This window comes from Gopherus evgoodei, chromosome 10 (genome assembly GCF_007399415.2).
Source record: "Gopherus evgoodei ecotype Sinaloan lineage chromosome 10, rGopEvg1_v1.p, whole genome shotgun sequence".
NCBI lineage: Eukaryota > Metazoa > Chordata > Testudines > Testudinidae > Gopherus > Gopherus evgoodei.
In genome coordinates this window covers 39,709,214-39,726,868 of record NC_044331.1, presented here as the reverse complement: position 1 = coordinate 39,726,868, position 17,655 = coordinate 39,709,214, and the positions used below count along the sequence as shown (strand labels likewise).

At 44.5% G+C, this 17,655-nt stretch overlaps 1 pseudogene; it reads right to left on the bottom strand.

Moving 5' to 3' along the window:
* Nucleotides 1-9,895: 9,895 nt before the first annotated feature.
* Nucleotides 9,896-17,250, bottom strand: LOC115658736 (annotated as a pseudogene).
* Nucleotides 17,251-17,655: the final 405 nt, after the last annotated feature.

Below are 17,655 nucleotides of genomic sequence, written 5' to 3'. Positions count from 1 at the left end.
AGTTTCATCAGAGAAACAAAAAATGTTGACTAACTTTCCTATAGCCCTCTTACTCCTGATAAGAGCTCTCCAACAACTGTAATATGCTCATCTCCTTACTAGTGTATAAAGCAGGGGTCGGCAACCTATGGCACACGTGTCAAAGGTGCAGGTGAGCTGATTTTGATGTATGCAGCAGCAGGCTGAGCGGCTCAGCCCATCACTGCTCTGGGGTTCCGGCTGCTGCCCTATTGCCAGCTGGGATACCAGCCATCGGCCCCACTCAGCACCTGCTGCTGGCCTGGGGACCCCTAAGGAACCCCAGGCTGGCAGTGGGCTGAGCAGGCCAGCTGAACCACTCAACCTGCTGTCAGCCTGGGGTTCCATTCACTCAGCCGGCAGCCGGCTGAGCGGGCTGGTGCGGGCTGAGCATGGCCGATGGGGGGTTGAGTGGCTCAGTCTGCTGCCAGTCTGGGTGCCAGCAGCACTCAGCCTACTGCTACTCCAGGTTCCGGCTGCCGGCCCCTTGCCAGTCAGGAGCTCAGCCGCCAGCCCCACTCTGCCTCCTGCCAGCCTGGGTGAGCAGAATCCCAGGCTGGTAGCGGGCTGAGCGGGGATTGGCGGCCGGGATCCTGGCTGGCAGGAGTTGGTGGTCAGAACCCCAGACCAGCAGCGGGCTGAGCCGGGCCTGGGATCCTTGTCTAGGGTTCCCGCCACCAGCCCGCTGCGGTTTGGGGTTTCATTTACTCAGCTGGCAGTGGCCTGAGCAGGACCGGTGCCAAGACCTCAGATAATACAATAGTTTTATTTATATAATGTAGACATAGAGAGAAACCTTCTACAAACATTAAAATGTATTACTGGCACGAGAAACCTTAAATTACAGTGAACTTGGCACACCACTTCTGAAAGGTTGTCGACCCGACCCCTGGTATAGAGTGACCATATGTTGTACTAAGATTCTCCTGCTTTTTTTTTTCCCTGTGAGTCAGTATAACTTTTGCCAGCCCAGAAGTTGGGCAGCCAATGTTTTACGTTTTCACAATGTTTTCTCCAACTTTCATAAAGTAAATACATAGTTAATATGAGTTAAAAAGGCCAGGGACACTTCTTTGTGAAGAATCTGTACAGCAGATCATGCCCATAGACGATCCAGAAAAGAAATTTGAGGTTGAAATTTTTAATGTTGTGATGGATAAAGCAGTATCTGCTGTTGATGAAAGGTTTAATACCTTGCAGTACACCATGAACAGTTTGGATTTTTGTATACATAACTAATTCAACGAAATAGGAAAACAAGAGCAACTAATGACAAAGTGCAAGAACCTAGAGAGCCTCCTGAGCACGGTGATAGTTTTGATTTAAATGGACTTGAACTGTACGAAGAATTGAGTACACTGTCATCAATGTTGCCACATGCAAAATCGGTGATGGACATTGTACAGTTTATTCATACCTGCAAAATTGTTGACATATATCCTAATGTGTACATTGCCACTCGTATTCTACTGACAATTACTTTAAACAGTAGCATCAGGAGAACGGAGTTTCTCAAAACTAAAGCTCATTAAAAACTATCTCCGCTCTACAATGAGTCAGGAACGCTTAACTGGTCTTGCTATTCTTGCAATCGAACAAAACACGACTTTGTCTTTGTCATACGATGACATTATTACTGATTTTGCAGCCAAAAAAGCCAGAAAGATTGCTTTTAATTAAAAACAAATCTTTGTTTCAATACCTCTTCATATAATTTCCAATAAAATTTTGATAAATTAAAAAAAAATTTGCATCATTCTGTCATCAGAATTTTTCTATAGTGCTGCGTCTTTAGTGCTAGTCCATCAGCATTACAGTGTGCTTAATTAAGTTAAACTGGTTTAATAACGTGAATGTGGCAAGTTTTCCAATACTGTAAGCTTATGTTTGTGTTGCTAAGAGCAGAGCAGCACAGGGGCACCAGTTTAATAATCTCGCCTAGGGCACCATAAATCCTAAGGCCCGGCCCTGGAAGAGCGAAATGAGAAAGTACATTACAATCATTTCTCATTCAACAGTAAGAAACAGAAAGTGACTTCTTAGAATGCCAAAGTGTGCCCAGCAACCATGCTTGGGTCACAGGACTTATTCCACTCATAAAATACTAAAGATGGGTGAAAATCAGAAGGATTTAACTTCCTTCCCCATCTCACATTTTGGGGGTTCGGGCTAAATGGGGATTTAGATTTGAATCATGTCTGGATTTTGATTTGGAAAGCCAAAATCCAACTGATGAACTTTTCAAAATCAACTCTAGCTTTTTGCCCACATCTAACCTGGGCATCTCTATCTCTTCTTTATATCAGATTCTCACTTTCAAGATACCATGATGTTCCCACTTTCCCTCCATCTCTATTGAACCCAGCTATTTTCCACCAGAAGCCAGGATGACTCAGGAAAATGGCCGTATTTTGTTTCGCTACTAAATTAATGGCAGGAACAGACTGTGTTTCATCTGTGAACTTGCTGATCTTGCCAACTTAAACTCCAGGCTGTGCTTGTGACAATATAAAGACAAAAATAATTACGGTAGCTGAAGGTGACAGTGGGAACAATAAAGGCCATTGTGGAAGGAAAGCTTCTTCGAAGAGACAAGTCATTTCACTTACCTCCTTAAGGAGGTGACTACAGAGCCACCAGCTGATCTGGTGAAGTGACCACATGATGCATATGATGTAGTAGTGGTTCTCAACCTTTCTAAACTACTGTACCCCTTTCATTAATCTGATTTCAGCCAGGGCTGCAGGGCTCAGGCTTCAGCATGTATCTTAGCTTTGCTGGGTCTCTGCTTGCCACCCCCCTAAAGCTGGCTCTGTGTAACAGGTTGTGCTCACCATCATGGCACCTCCTGCTGGTTGCACCTGGAATTAACTCTGTCGCATCACAGGGTGCCCTCCTCTTGTGATGGCCACTTCCTTCAGTGGCCAGTGGGCAAGGAGAGGGCCCAGGCCCATCCGCTACTCTAGGCCCCGACCCAGGGACCCTATAGCTGCAGCCGCTCACATGCCTCTCCTTCCCCTCTGCTGCTACCTGCTTTCCCTGGGCCACTTCTCCATAGTCCCAGCACCTACTTGGATCCTGTATCAAGGCCACAGTCTGGGAGCCAGCTGGGCTGGAGCTCCGCTTGCTCTCCTGATCCTGGCCAGCGCTGCTCTATCCGAGGTATTTCTCTCTACAGGCAACCAGTCATTCTCCCTGAAGCTCCAGGGAGAGACTCAGCCCTCTCTGCCCTGAAACCCTTCTTATAGGCACAGCTTGGCCCTGATTGGCTTCTTCTGAACTTTCCTCTGGTTGGCTGGTGTAACCGTGTCTTAGTGGGTCACAACTGAGGATGCCAAATTCAGGACAAACTGCTGGGAAAGAGGGCAAACATACCCAGATCTGATGGTTATTCTTTTATAAGATATACCAACCAGCTACAAAAGTAAACTCCTGTTTCACCACACTGGCTAACAAGAAAACATAAAGGCAGTTTCTCAGGCATTCCAGATCTTACCCCCAAATCAGCTGATGCCAATCCTTTAGTATCTAAAATCTAAAGTTTATTGAAAGAAGAAAGAAAGAAGAAAGAAAGAAAGAAAAGAAAGAAAGAAAGAAAGAAAGAAAGAAAGAAAGAAAGAAAGAAAGAAAGAAAGAAAGAAAGAGTTAAAATTGGTTAAAGGAATCATTAAATACAGTAATGGCAAAGTTCTTGGTTCAGGCTTGTAGTAGTGATGGAATAAACTGCTGGCTTAAGGTCAAGTCTCTGGAGTACATCCACAGCTTGAAGGGTCATTCAGTCCTTTGTTACAGAGCTTCAGTTTGTAGCAAAGTTCCTCCAGAGGTAAGATGTCATGCTGGCTTTTGACAGACTGACAATATCTTTTAAGTCCTGAACAGTCTTATGGAATTAAGACAAACTTTACTGAATTAAGTTAAACCTCACTGAATTAGGGTTATACCTTGAGTACATTGTATTGAAAAGGCTATTGTGTATGTGTTGTTTGTGGGCACTGCATGTACCTTCTCTGGGGGTGTGGGGAGTAGTGAACTTGCCCTGTTATCAGCCTTTGAGGCCCCACCCTACCCCTCCACCTATCGAAGAAATATGCACATACTAATTCAAAGACGTAAATAAGGAAGTGTTTATTTACCCTTTTTCCTAACACAAGAACTAGGGGGTCACCAAGTGAAACAAACAAAAGGCAGTAGTTTTTTCACACAACGCACAGTCAACCTGTGGAATTCTTTGCCGGAGGCTGTTGTGAAGGCCAAGACTATAACAGGGTTCAAAAAAGAACTAGATACGTTCATGGAGGATATGTCCATCAATGACTATTAGCCAGGATGGGCAGGGATGGTGTCCCTAGCCTCTGTTTGCCAGAAGCTTAAAATGGGCGACAGGGATGATCACTTGATAATTACCTGTTCGGTTCATTGCCTTTGAGGCACCTGGCATTGGCCACTGTTGGAAGACAGGATACTGGGCTATATGGACCTTCCATCTGACCCACTATGGCCACTCTTATGTTCTTATGTTCTAAACTGGATTCTCCAGAGACCAACACACCAAGGCCAACGTCCAGACTAGGAATTAAAACGATTTTAGATACGCAACTTCAGCTACGAGAATAACGTAGCTGAAGTCGAATTTCTAAAATCGAGGTACTCACCAGTCTGGACGGGGCTCCATCGATGTCCGCGGCTCTCCGTGTCGATTCCGGAACTCCCGTTCGGATTGATGGAGTTTCCGGAATCGATGTAAGCGCGCTCGGGGATCGATACACACCGCGTCCAGACTAGACGCGATATATCGATCCCCGAGCAATCGATTTAACCCGCCGATGCCGCGGGTTAGTCTGGACGAGGGCTAAGAAAGGACTCTGAAATAAATAACCTGAGTTAAGACTGACTCAAAGCTGATCATCTTGATCTAGCTTGCGGCATGACATTTTGTCCAGGGAGGGCCCCAATCCTTAGGGTAGGGTTGATAGGGCTGGCCTACTGAGGCCATCATAAGACTGAGTGCTTGTTCCTGAGCTGAAGTTGTGATGAAGTGGTAACCACTAGGAAACCCCTTGTATGGGCAGTTGAAGGACTTATCCTGCCAGAATCCGTGTTAGGGTTGGAGTTAACCCTGGGAAGCTTATGACTAGGGCCCTACTAAAGTAATTGTCCATTTTGGTCAATTTCATGGTCACAGGATTTTTAAAATAGTAAATTTCATGATTCCAGCTATTTAAATCTGAAGTTAGTGGTGGTATAATTTTAGGGGTCCCTGACCCATAAAGGAGTTGTGTGTGGGGGGGGGTGTTGAAAGGTTATTGTAGAAGGGGGTTGTGGTATTGCTACCCTTATTTCTGCACTGCTGCTGGCAGCAGCACTGCCTTCAGAGCAGGGCAAGCTGGAGAGTGGTGGCTGCTGGTCAGAGCCCAGCTCTGAAGGCAGCGCTTCTGGCAGCAGCAGCACAGAAATAAGGATGGCATTGTATGGTATTGCCACCCTTACTTCTGCGCTGCTGCCTACAGAGCTGGGCTCTCAGTCAGCAGCTGCCATTCTCTGGCTGCCCAGCAGCGCAGAAGTAAGGGTGGCATGGTAGGGTATAGCCACCTTTACTGCTACTAGAGGGGTACTGCCTTTAGAGTCGGGTGCCTGGCTAACAGCCACCGGCTCTCCAGCCTAGATCAGAAGGCAGCGCAGAAGTAAAGGATGGTAATACTGCACCAACCCCCCCTAAAATAACCTTGTGACCCCCCTGCAACTCCCTTTTGGATCAAGACCCCCAAAATGAGAAACGCTAGTCCTCCCTTGTGAAATCTGTGTAGTATAGGGCTGGGGTTAGGCAACCTATGGCATGTGAGCTGATTTTCAGTGGCACTCACACTGTCCGGGTCCTGGCTACCAGTCCGGGGGGCTCTGCATTTTAATTTAATTTTAAATGAAGTTTCTTAAAAATTTTAAAAACTGATTACTTACATACAACAATAGTTTAGTTATATATTATAGACTTATAGAAAGGATCTTCTAAAAACGTTTAAAATGTATTACTGGCACATGAAACCTTAAATCAGAGTGAAATAAATGAAAGACTTGCACACCCACTTCTGAAAGGTTGCCGACCCCTGGTATAGGGTAAAAGCACACAAAAGACCAGATTTCACAGTCCATTACATGTTTTTCATGGCCATGGAATTTGGTAGGGCCCTACTTTTTAGAGCATATGTGAGTTCTTTATTGTTTTTAGTGTGCTTTCTGTAATTCTTTTTACTTTAAGAATAAAGTAGCTTGCTTAGAAAGAGTTGGATGGATGGCAACTTATATCTGCAGCAATCGCACTGTTTCCGTCTCTGAAGAGAAAGTAAGCAGGCCTGTTTTAGGCAGCCTATCTTTGCTGGGAAATATACCAGTGAAGGCAGGGAACTCTTCAGCTTGTCATACCCTGGTCAGAAGGGAGAGAGACGCAGGTCTCCACCCAAGAGAGGTAATATCTGAGGAACCAGAGGCCTAAGAGTGAAGATCTTTGCTGGCCCACTGCGGGAAAAATACAGGTGAAGTTGCTTGGAACTGTAAACAGTCATGATAGTTTATTCAACTCTTAAGCATTTTATTAAGTTGGTCCAATAAAAGATATCGCCTCCCCCACCTTGCCTCTCTATATCCTGGGACTTACACAACTAAAACTACACTGTGTACAGCCATGGAAATCAAAGGGAAAATTTTCAACAGCGGTGCAATTCACCCTGGACAGAGGGCACCAGCACAAGGCTTATGCACCACCTCAGTTCTCAAAGTAGGCCTTATGTGGGACCTGAGCTGATATGTAGATGTTGAACAGACCATCTATCCAGAGGAAAACTTCGCCTTATTGGAATAATGCACTTTTGGAATGAATTTTCAATTGAGGAATCAACTGTGCTGAAATTCATGGTTTTGGGGGATTTGTACAGTTTTGGGACTAGCTGGGGGTCATTTGAATATTGCTGACTAACAAGGGCTTGCCTCTTCAGCAAGAGAGGCCAGTTTTAGCACTTTTCTTCACTACAGTGGTCAACTATTTTTTACTATTACAACTTGCTCTGGAGTTAATAGACTAAAGCATAGTAAGTGTGCTTGAGGCAGGGGTGGCTCCAGGCACCAGCGCAGCAAGCACGTGCCTGGGGTAGCAAGCCATGGGGGTGGGGGTGGCCTGCCAGTTGCCATGAGGGCGTGAGCTGCCTTTGGTGGCGTGCCTGCAGGAGGTCTGCTGGTCCTGTGGTTTCAGGAGTAATTTGGCGGCGGGTATGCCGAAGGTGCGGGACCAGCAGATCTCCCGCACAGATGCTGCCGAATCTGCGTTACCAGCGGACCTCCCACAGGCATGCTGCCGAAAGCCACCTGACTGGCCGTGCTTGGGGCAGCAAAATACATAGAGCTGCCCCTGGCTTGAGAGTGTCCAGTTGTGGTTTTTGGTGCCACTGCTTGGATGTGTTTGAGTATATACGGGGTCCCAGTTCTTCCTTGGCATAATACAAGTAACTTCCAGTATTACACTGAAGGTGTTGCATTACCTGTTTAAGGAACATGGAGCTTTATTAAAGCAAGGTCTCATGTAACAACTAAGTTGTTTTGAGTTGTCCTAGAACCCCCATGGCTCTGAACAAGTCCATCTGTAGGGATGTTTTCATAGCATCAAGGGCTAGGTTTTGAGAAGGCTGCATATGTAATTTCAGCCACAAAAGTGTGTGTACACGAATTTCTAGTGGGATGTCCATGTACAAGTTAGATGCCACTGTGTATGTGCAGTTTTCTGAGAAATCCCTCATATACTATGACTCCTTGCGGCCTGGTGCAGTCTATATTTACAGCCAAGTTTCAGTCACTCGTGAGTTGCCTGTTTTGAGAAGGAGTTATGCAGGGAGTAGGAAGTATACATAGAGAAAGGGAAGTGCAGAGCACTAGTTGCAAACCAGATTGCATCCCCTGAACCATGCAGATGCATCCCTTGGATTGTTATGCATCACCAGCTGGGGACAGTGTAGACAAGTATCTTAAGAGGGTACGCACACAAGATGAAGCATTCTGTGAAAGTCAATCATTCATAAACTATGGTCTTTGTTCCATTTTATTGATCTCTGTAGGGTTAGGCCTGACTTTCAGTGAAAGCAAGAGCTGAACTGGCTTTATAGCTCATGGTACATAGAGTCAAAAATTCTCCACTGACCTCAATAAGTATTAGATTAGGCCTTAATATAGCTGCATTCTCTGTATTCAGAGCAAAGGCCTGATCTAGCCTCAGTGAGGACTTCAAAATTCCCATTGACTTTAGTGACAGGACTGTTCCTACAGTGAGTAAAAGCTGGCTGATATCAGAACAGAGAAACTGGATGCAAAAGTGCCTAAAGCAGGCCCCTGAAAATGAGGAAGAGATCAGTAACATGTGACTGAGTTTGTTGGCACACAGACTTTCAGGCAACAATCAAGAGCATCTCATGTTAATGATTATTATTTCAGAGATTTTCTACATGTAATTCTTAGATATTTTATCAGTTAAATGAAACTTACACAGATCACATTTCAGCCGGGTACAAAATAAGCAAGCCGTGGACATGGATATAAGCTTCCTTTATTTGTAATGAAGACAACCACTCTGGATGGACATATTGAATACAGCAGAGATTGTCAGTACAAGACAGAGTCCCACTCACTGACCCTCATCCCTTTTTACTAGACTGAACATATAAATCTATTACCAATTCTCTCTAAAAACTAGTTTTAAAGAGCAGCAATACACAGTTTGAAGGCAAATAATGTCTTTGATTTCCCATCTCACTGTCTGTCCTTTGTTTTCACTCATTTTAACTTGTGACTTGGAAAAGGCTTTTTGTTAGATGAATAGACCTGGTCTAATAACACTGCTGACTTAATATGATTTTCACGTACAATGGTATCAAGTTGTTTGTTAGGGGTTATTTACAAGTATCCAGACAATTGCCAAGAATTAAAGGAAATGCTCACAAATCAACAGTTTTATGAATTTTCTTACAAGATAAGCATGTTTCACTATTTTCCTCTTTAAAATATTTCAGGGAGGAAGGATACCATGTGATTTAGCTGACCAGCCACACAGCAAGTGATATTTCTCTCTGCAACACTTAAGTTCACATAAGACTTGAAAATAAGACTTAGTAACTGCTTGGGTATTGAGCTAGCTCTCTGCCAAAGATGCATTTCAGCCAGAACAAATAGATTGGAAATTTCACAAAGATTCCTAATCTGAAAATTATTCATCCAGCCATTTAGGAGAAGGCTGGTTATGTTTCTCCTCAAAACCTTTAGACACTGAGATGAGCCCGTGAGATTAGAAATAATGTCTGCAAAATGTGTTCTGTTTACAGGTTATACATCTGATTCTATATTCAATATATATTTCACAGCCATAGCCAGCTGGTTACATTTCAGAGATAATCTTAGGCCAAAATTGCTTATTCTAAACTAAGGCCCACAAAAAAACCTGGGTGCCTGTCACAAAAGAACTACACCTCAGGGATCTTAACGGAAGTTCAGCAGAGAACTCAAGATACTCAGTGTAAAACCTCTCAAGATCAGCTGCATGATCAAAGCATGTTGCCCAATTCTGTTGTTTCTACAGGTAAGAATGATGGAGCTGGCTAACTGAAGTGTCAGATGACACTATAGGGCATGCTTCTCAGGGCATACTTGGCAGGCTTTGCCAATTGTTGAGTCATTTGCAGTACAGTCTTTGAATGCCAGTAGACAGCTGTAGATAGAGTACATTAACATATCAGATATGAGCAAACCTCCACTATGTCAGTACAGATGCAGAGTCAACATGGCTTGTATTATCTTATGCTCTAGAGCATGTCAGTCTTCAAAGCGGTCTTGGTGGTAGTTTCCAAAAGCCAAACTATTGTGCTGTTGCATTTCCCCTCTGTGTCCTAGCAATGAGAATCTGCAGCTCACTCAGGATTTCTTCACTTCAAAGCGCTGTTTAATCTGGAGTACTCACACCTCTTGTGCTTCATGGTCAGTCCATAGTGAGGGTGTTATGTCGACCTTCTCACCATCACATACGCTGAACTCCAGTTGCTGGAGCAGGATGGTCAAGAAGAGGAAGACCTCCCACCTGCCAATGGACTCACCAAGGCACTTCCTCTTCCCCAAGCCAAATGTCATCACTTTCTCACTTTCTGCCCTGTTTACTTCAGTCCCTTCAGCCTTGAGGAAACGCTCTGGGTTGAAGGTAGATGGATCTTTCCAAAGTTTCCTGAAATGGAAGGAGGAAAACAGTAGTTGTACCCAGGACCGGTGCTAGAGTTTTTTGAGCCCTAGGCACACGGCCATTTCGCCGCCCCTCACGCCGCTCCCGCGGCTCCGGTGGAGCTGCCGCAGCCATTTCTGCGGAGGGTCCGTTGGTCTGCGGCTCCGGTGGAGCTGCCACAGCCATGCCTGCGGGAGGTCCACTGGAGCTGCGCGGGACCAGCGGATCGTCCGCAGGCAAGCCTGCGGCAGCTCCACTGGAGCCACCTGCCATCTCCCCCTCCCCCCGCAAAATGTTGCTCCCCGAAAATCCTGGCGCCCTAGGCGATTGCCTAGTTCGCCTCAATGGAAGCGCCGGCCCTGGTTGTACCATCACCTGAAGGATTACTAGCAAAGCAGGCGTTTCAGCATGAATAGCATCAGAACAGACTCATGTGAAGCATGGCAATAGTTTTCAGCCTCACAATCCACTACTTTTACTGTTCATTCGTGCTCTTACCTTTCGCACTGCAACAAAATCCTCTGTGTCAAAGTCAGCTCTGGTGTTGCTTACTTGAAAGTTCATGTAGTTACACCAGGGATTAATTTAACCCATTATGTTAGTGACCAAAGGCAATATAGTTTCAGCTGAAGGGAAAACAAGTCATTAATGGGCTCAATTTTATTTTTAAATGATGATTTGAGGTTTCATATTTGAAATTTTTCTGGAAAAACCAGTTGAATCCCAGACCATCCATAATGGACCTATCCACCACAAACCTATCCAGTTTTTTTTAAACTCAGTTATACTTTTGGCCATCACAACATCCAATGGCAGTGAGTTCCACAGGTTAGTTGTGCATTGTGTGAAAATGTACTTCCACTTGCTGGTGTTTAAACCTTCTGTCTATTCATTTCATTGGGAGACACTTAGTTTTTGTGTTGTGTAAAAGGATAAACAACATTTCCCTGTTTAGTTTCTCCACACCATTCCTGATTTTATAGACTTGTCATATCCTCCCCCATTAACCATCTCTTTTCTAAGCAGAACTGCCTTAATCTTTTTAGTCTTTTCCAGTATGGAAGTCATTCCATACCCTTTTGTCATCTTTGTTGCCCCTCTCTGAAGCTTTTCCAGTTCTACTATAGACTTTTTGAGATGGGGCAACCACAATGGACACAGTATTCAAGGAGTGAGTGCACCATGGATTTATATGGCAGCATGATGATATTTCTGTCTTATTTTTTATCCCTTCCTGAATAGTCCTTAACATACTGTTAGTCTTTTGATCATTGCTGTGCATTGAATGGAAATTTTCAGAGAACTATCTGTGGTGGCACCTAGAACTTTGTTTGGTGGTAACATCTAATTTAGAGAGGGAGAGAGAAATGGGATTTTCCCATATGCATTACTGTGCACTTATCAATGTTGGATTTCATTTGCCATTTTGTTGCCCATTCATCCAGTTTGTGAGATACCACTAACTCTTTGGATTCAGTTTTGTATATATCTTGAATAATTTTGTATTGTCTGCAAACTTGCCACTTTGCCCCCTTTTCCAGAACAATATGTTGAATAGCACTGTCATAAACAGATAAGAAAGTTAATAGCACAGAAGTACTTTATATCTCTTTGACTGTAAAGGGTTAACAAGTTCAGTAAGCCTGGCTGTCACCTGACCAGAGGACCAATCAGAGGACAGGATACTTTCAAATCTTGAGGGAGGGAAGTTTGTGTGTGCTGTTAGGTTTTGGTTGTTGTTACTCTAGGGGCTCAGAGGGAGCAGACGTGCAACCAGGTTTCTCTCCAGTCTCTTCAATACAGGCTCTTATAAGTTCAGACTAGTGAGTACTAGGTAGATAAAGCGAGTTAGGCTTATGGTTGTTTTCTTTATTTGCAATTGTGTATTTGGTTGGAAGGAGTTCAAATGTGTATTTTGCTGAAAAGATTTTAATTTGTACTTGTATACTTAGGCTGGGAGAGTATTCCCAGTGTCTATAGCTAAAAACCCTGTACCTATTCCATCTTAAATTTACAAGATCATTTTTACTGTTTTTCTCTCTTTAATTAAAAGCTTTTCTTGTTTAAGAACCTAATTGTTTTTTATTCTGGTGAGATCCCAGGGGACTGGTCTGGATTTGCCAGGGAATTGGTGGGGAGAAAGGAGGGAAGAGGGAGAGAGAGGCTGATTTCTCTCTGTGCCAGGATTACTTTCTCTCAGGAAGAATCTGTGAGGGAAAGAGAGAGGAGGGGGGAAAGGTGCATTTTCCTCTCTGTTTCAGGATTCAAGGGGTTTGAATCACAGTGGTCTTCCAGGGTAACCCAGGGAGGGGAAATCTGGGAGAGGCACCAGTGAAGGAAAGGGTTTACTTTCCTTGTGTTAAGATCCAGAGGGTCTGGGTCTTGGGGGTCCCCAGGCCAGGTTTTGGGGGGACCAGAGTGTACCAGGCACTGTAATTCCTGGTTGGTGGCAGCGCAACAGGTTCTAAACTGGTAATTAAGCTTAGAGGAATTCATGCTGGTACCCTATCTTTTTGGACGCTAAGGTTCAGAGTGGGGATTGTACCATGACAAGCACAAATCCCAGTAAAAATTCTTGGGTGACCTGCTGTTCACCTCTCCATTGTGAAAACTGACCCATTATTCCTACTCTTTCATCAGTTTCTGATCCATGAGAGGACCTTCCCTCTTATCTCAGGGCTACTTAGTTTCCTTAAGTGCCTTTGGTGAGGGACCTTGTCAAAGCTCTGAAAATCCAAGCATACATTATCGACTGGATCACCCTTATCCAAATGTTTGTTGACTCCCTGAAAGAATTGCAAGATTGGTGAGGTCTGGCTTTCCTTAAACTAGGTTAAACCTACTCTAGCTCCTACCTGCGGGCCCACTATGAACAACATTAGTTACTGTGGCATATGGGTGTGAGGAAAGGCTATCTAAAAGCCACACTGGTCTCAGTTCGCCTCTCACAAGGTTGAAAGTCAGAACTCCATTAGAATCCATGGAATTCTACTAGCGTTAGTAAAGAGAATAAAGACCCATTGTTTACCAGTCATACAGTAAATCCTCAGTGAGATCACTCCTCCCCTCGCCCCTCCCCCCAAAAAGAAACAACAGAAACTTCAACCTTTGCAGGGTTTCCATTGAAAAAATTTCTGCAGTATATTCCCATAATTCTGTACAGTCATTTAGGACTCACCTAGGTCTGGCTTATTGATATAAAGGCATTGCAACAATTTTAGCACCAACCCATCTTATTTGGTCTGACTGAACTTACTCATTGTGATTGACTTGCCACTGGTTGATAAACACACAGAGGTCCTTCGGGATGAAAGTAGCCATTCAGTACTGTGTCTTTGTTGTGCTGAAAGAAACAGGGGTTGTCTTAAGTTTAAAAAGCTGCAAGGCCCCTTTCAGGCGAATCAAAGTGAGGTGACAGTTCTAGAGAAGTGTCCTGTTTTGTACATCTTATTGCATTCCTCGGACTTGTGTTAGGTGATGCCCATCCTTGTCTGTACTTGCAGTGTTAATTGTGAACATTCTGGGAAATGGAGGAGAACTTTCAAACTCATGTTACTAGCAAAGAAAGTTCCTGTCACAGGAAACAAATGCCTGTAGAAGTGATCAGGTGACATGGTTCTCCCAAGGAAAAGAAGAAAACATGAAGACACTGTGCTATAGCTCTTAATGGCCCTGCATCAGGTGAATTGGAGGGTCTGAAGTGAAACTAATTGTTCTTGGGATTCAGCAGCTTACTATCAACAACCAGTGCAGCTACACCAGTACAAACCCCAACTAAAGTCACCCTTTGCATCACAGCTACATCAGGTGCTGAATTGGAATTAATCCCATGTATAGATAAAGCCATAGGAAGGGGTGGAATAATTAAGTCAAATGTATCCCCCCCCCTTTCACCTTGAGGAGTGAGAGTGGCTTCTGTACTATTCCCACAGAGGAGTATGCATTACTTGGCTTCATATCGGGAGGTGGTTAAGGGGATAATAGGGTAAAGAATTCTGTGTTAGTCTGCACAGGAAGGGGGCTGAGTCAGAAGACCATTCTCACCAAGCAGCACCGAAAAAAAAAAGAGCACAAACCAGCCTTGACAGTTACAGCACTTACCAGTGAGGAATGGTGAAGGGCAGGAAGGAGGAATGTCTGAACATCTCTAAGATAAAAGCTTCTGTATAAGGCAGCATGAGGCGGTCTGACAGTCTGGGTTTCCTCTCTCTGCCAATCATCTGATCTACGGGTTAGAGTGGAGGAAGTTGTTTGGAACCCAGCCTTTGAGACACAGACCTTGAAACTGTATATAACTGAAAGCACGAACCTACCTAATTCTTTCTGAATCTTCTTCTGAATTTCTGGATATGTCACAAGATACATGAGACTCCAGGACAATGCAGTTGTCACAGTGTCAAAACCTGGATAGACACAAAGTAAAAGCATTTAGTCATCATGTGAAGACAAGTCAAAGGAAATTTACAACCCCATGACTTTAGATTTTCATCATTTCTTGGTAAATTTTGCAAGTTGTTAATGTTAGTAGCAGTGCTTTTTTGTTTTATCAACACTGTAAGGTTATCAAAAATGTGGATGTGCCACAACTTAAATTCAAGGGTGTTTGAATCTAAAATTTTAGTTCAGGCCCATCTCTAGTAGTTTTATCATCCCAGCTCTGGATTGTCAACACCAAAACAGCAGTACACAACTGTCTCTTGAGAACTTGTTTTATGGCTACAGTTCCTACAAAGTCCTTCAGGGGGACTGAATTGCCAAAGACTTTATTCAAGAACTTCCAAGCTTTCAGTTTGTAAAAATTTAACTGCTCTGCTCCTAACAGCAGCCAACTGAAGTATCCTTTATGCCTCAGAGAATGAGAGTTGCATGAATCAAAGGCCTGAAGATAAATTGGAACCGAAAATTCTGGGATTGCTTTGGATTTGAATGCAAGTATTTTTACCAGCTCCAAAAAGGTCATTGACAATGTTGACAATCTTCTGATCTGAGAGTTGAATGTTGGCAGATTCATCCACTTTCTTCTCCTGACAATGCCGTATCAGGGAGTCGGTGATGTCTCGAATATTGTCCTGAAATAGGAAAGTTCACAGGTTGCAAAGGGTACCAAATTCCAAAACACTAAGGCAGTTAAATAGGAACAGTCCACTGCTGGAGGGAGGAAAGTCTAGTGCCTCGTTGCCACAGGTATGTGAACTCCAAAGCATGATTACACTGCAGGTTCAGACGTACAAATAAGTTTCTCCCCTGCAGTTATTAGCCAACAGATAATGCTATTTGTCCCAAGTTACGATAATCGAAAGAACTATATTACTTCCTACAGCAGCTATGAAACTTAGATTAAAAAAGTGTTATAATCAATTGAAAAAATTTAGTAATTATAGCAAAATATAGCAATCAATGCCTCTAAGTCGTCTGTTTGTAAGAAATAATTAGGTTTTAATTTGTAACGTTTCGGTGGGAGAAATGCTATTTGGCTAGAGAGAAGATGGTGCACAATCTCCACTACCTCTTCTCTAACCTCTGCTTCGACTGATATTTGATTGGTCCAGAAAGCAACAGAGAAAAGATGATGAGCAGACAACAAAGGACAGAGCAGGAAAACCGATGCAAATGAGTCGCCTCCAAACCGGTTACGCAGGGCCGGTGCAAGGATGTTTCGTGCCCTAGGCAAAACTTCCACCTTGCACCCTTCTTGAGCCCCCGCCCTGAGGTGCTCCTCCCACGGCAGTTCCCTCCCTCCACCTTGAGGACCCCCCCGGCCCCAGCTCACCCCTGCTCCGCCTCCACTCTGAGCACGCCGTCGCTGCTTCACTTATCCCGCCTCCCAGGCTTGCAGCGCCAATCAGCTTAGGAGCTGCAAGCCTGGGATGTGGGAGAAGTGAAGGGACTACAGTGTGCTCAGGGAGGAGGTGGGGAAGGGGTGAGTTGGGGCAGAGAGTTCCCCTGTGTGCCCCCCTTACTTGCTGCAAGCAGCCCTCCTCATGCACCCCTGCCCCAGCTCCCTCCACCTAAATGCCGGCGGTAACCAGGGTGGCTGAAGATCCGTCTGCTGTGGTCGCTGCCGAAGAAAATGTCGCCCTCCAAATCCTAGCACCCTAGGCAACTGCCTAAGTCACCTAAATGGTTGCACCAGCCCTATGATTACCTTATCAAAGCTGCAGGAGTGCTCCTTAACAATCTTCTGCAGAAAGGAGACAAACCTCTTATTGAGATCCTTGAAAATTTTCATGGTGCGGTTAGGAAGATACTGGAGCACTGGGATGAAATCTGCAGGGTTGCCGGAGGCAGCCACCTCCCCAAATTCATTGTTCAGGTTTACTATACTGAGCAGCTCCTGGTCATCATGGTCATAACGCTTGCCAAAGCACATGGCACAGATGACATTGGCCACAGAGACCACCATGTAGCGATATGGGTCAAACCTCTTCTCTTCTTTCATCAGTTGCAGGAACTTCATTACTAGGTAGTCAGCTTCTTTGGAGACATGCTCCTCAAGGAGGCAGGTGGATGAAGAGTTGGGGCTGGGTGAGACAGAGAAGGTCTTCAGGGCATTCTGGGCCACTTCCTGCGAGCTCTCCACACCTCCCCTGAATCAGTGCTGAAGGTCAAGCTCTGGCCATCTCCAATATGGTGAAAGCTGTAGAGATCAGGGCGCCCCATGAAGTCCTCCCTTGCTTCACCAGGGCTTGTTTGATGGTGTCCAACCCACTCAGCACCAGCACAGGTCTGGTGCCGATCTGTATCTGCATCACATCTCCATAGGTCTGGCTCATCTGAGTCAAGGTCAAGTGTGGATTGCTCCTCAGCTCCAGCACGTTGCCTATCAAGGGGTAACCCCTTGGTCCTGGAAGCCTCTTCAGCCCCTTGGGGATCTGCTTCCGGAAGGATCTGATGACCATGAAGGTCAGACAGAAGACAGTCAAGGCAATAAGGATCTCGGTGACTGAGATAATACCCTGGCTTCCCACTGGTGACATTGCAGCCTTCATCAAGGGACTAAGAACCCTAAGATTAAACAAACAAAAGGTAAATAAAGTCCAGAAGGTACCTCAGGTTGTAAGGCAGTGTTATCTGATGGTTACTTCATAAAGCTAGCAGTCAGGAAACCTGCATTCTAATCTTGGTTGGGGCACTTGCTTTATGACCTTACGCAAGCTACTTAGGGTTACATTATGATGCATTGTACTCAGACTGAGTAATACTTTTCTGTGAGTTGTCCCATTGATTTTCCCACTTTGTAGTTGTGGGGTTTATTCAATCACTGACTCTGTGGACATCACTGCCTTTTAAACACCCTCACAAGATATATAAATATATCTGCAGCAAAATCTTTACCAAAGAGGAGATAGGATAGGATATTTAAGTGTTGCTTTCTAAACATTATATGATACTTGTTGTAC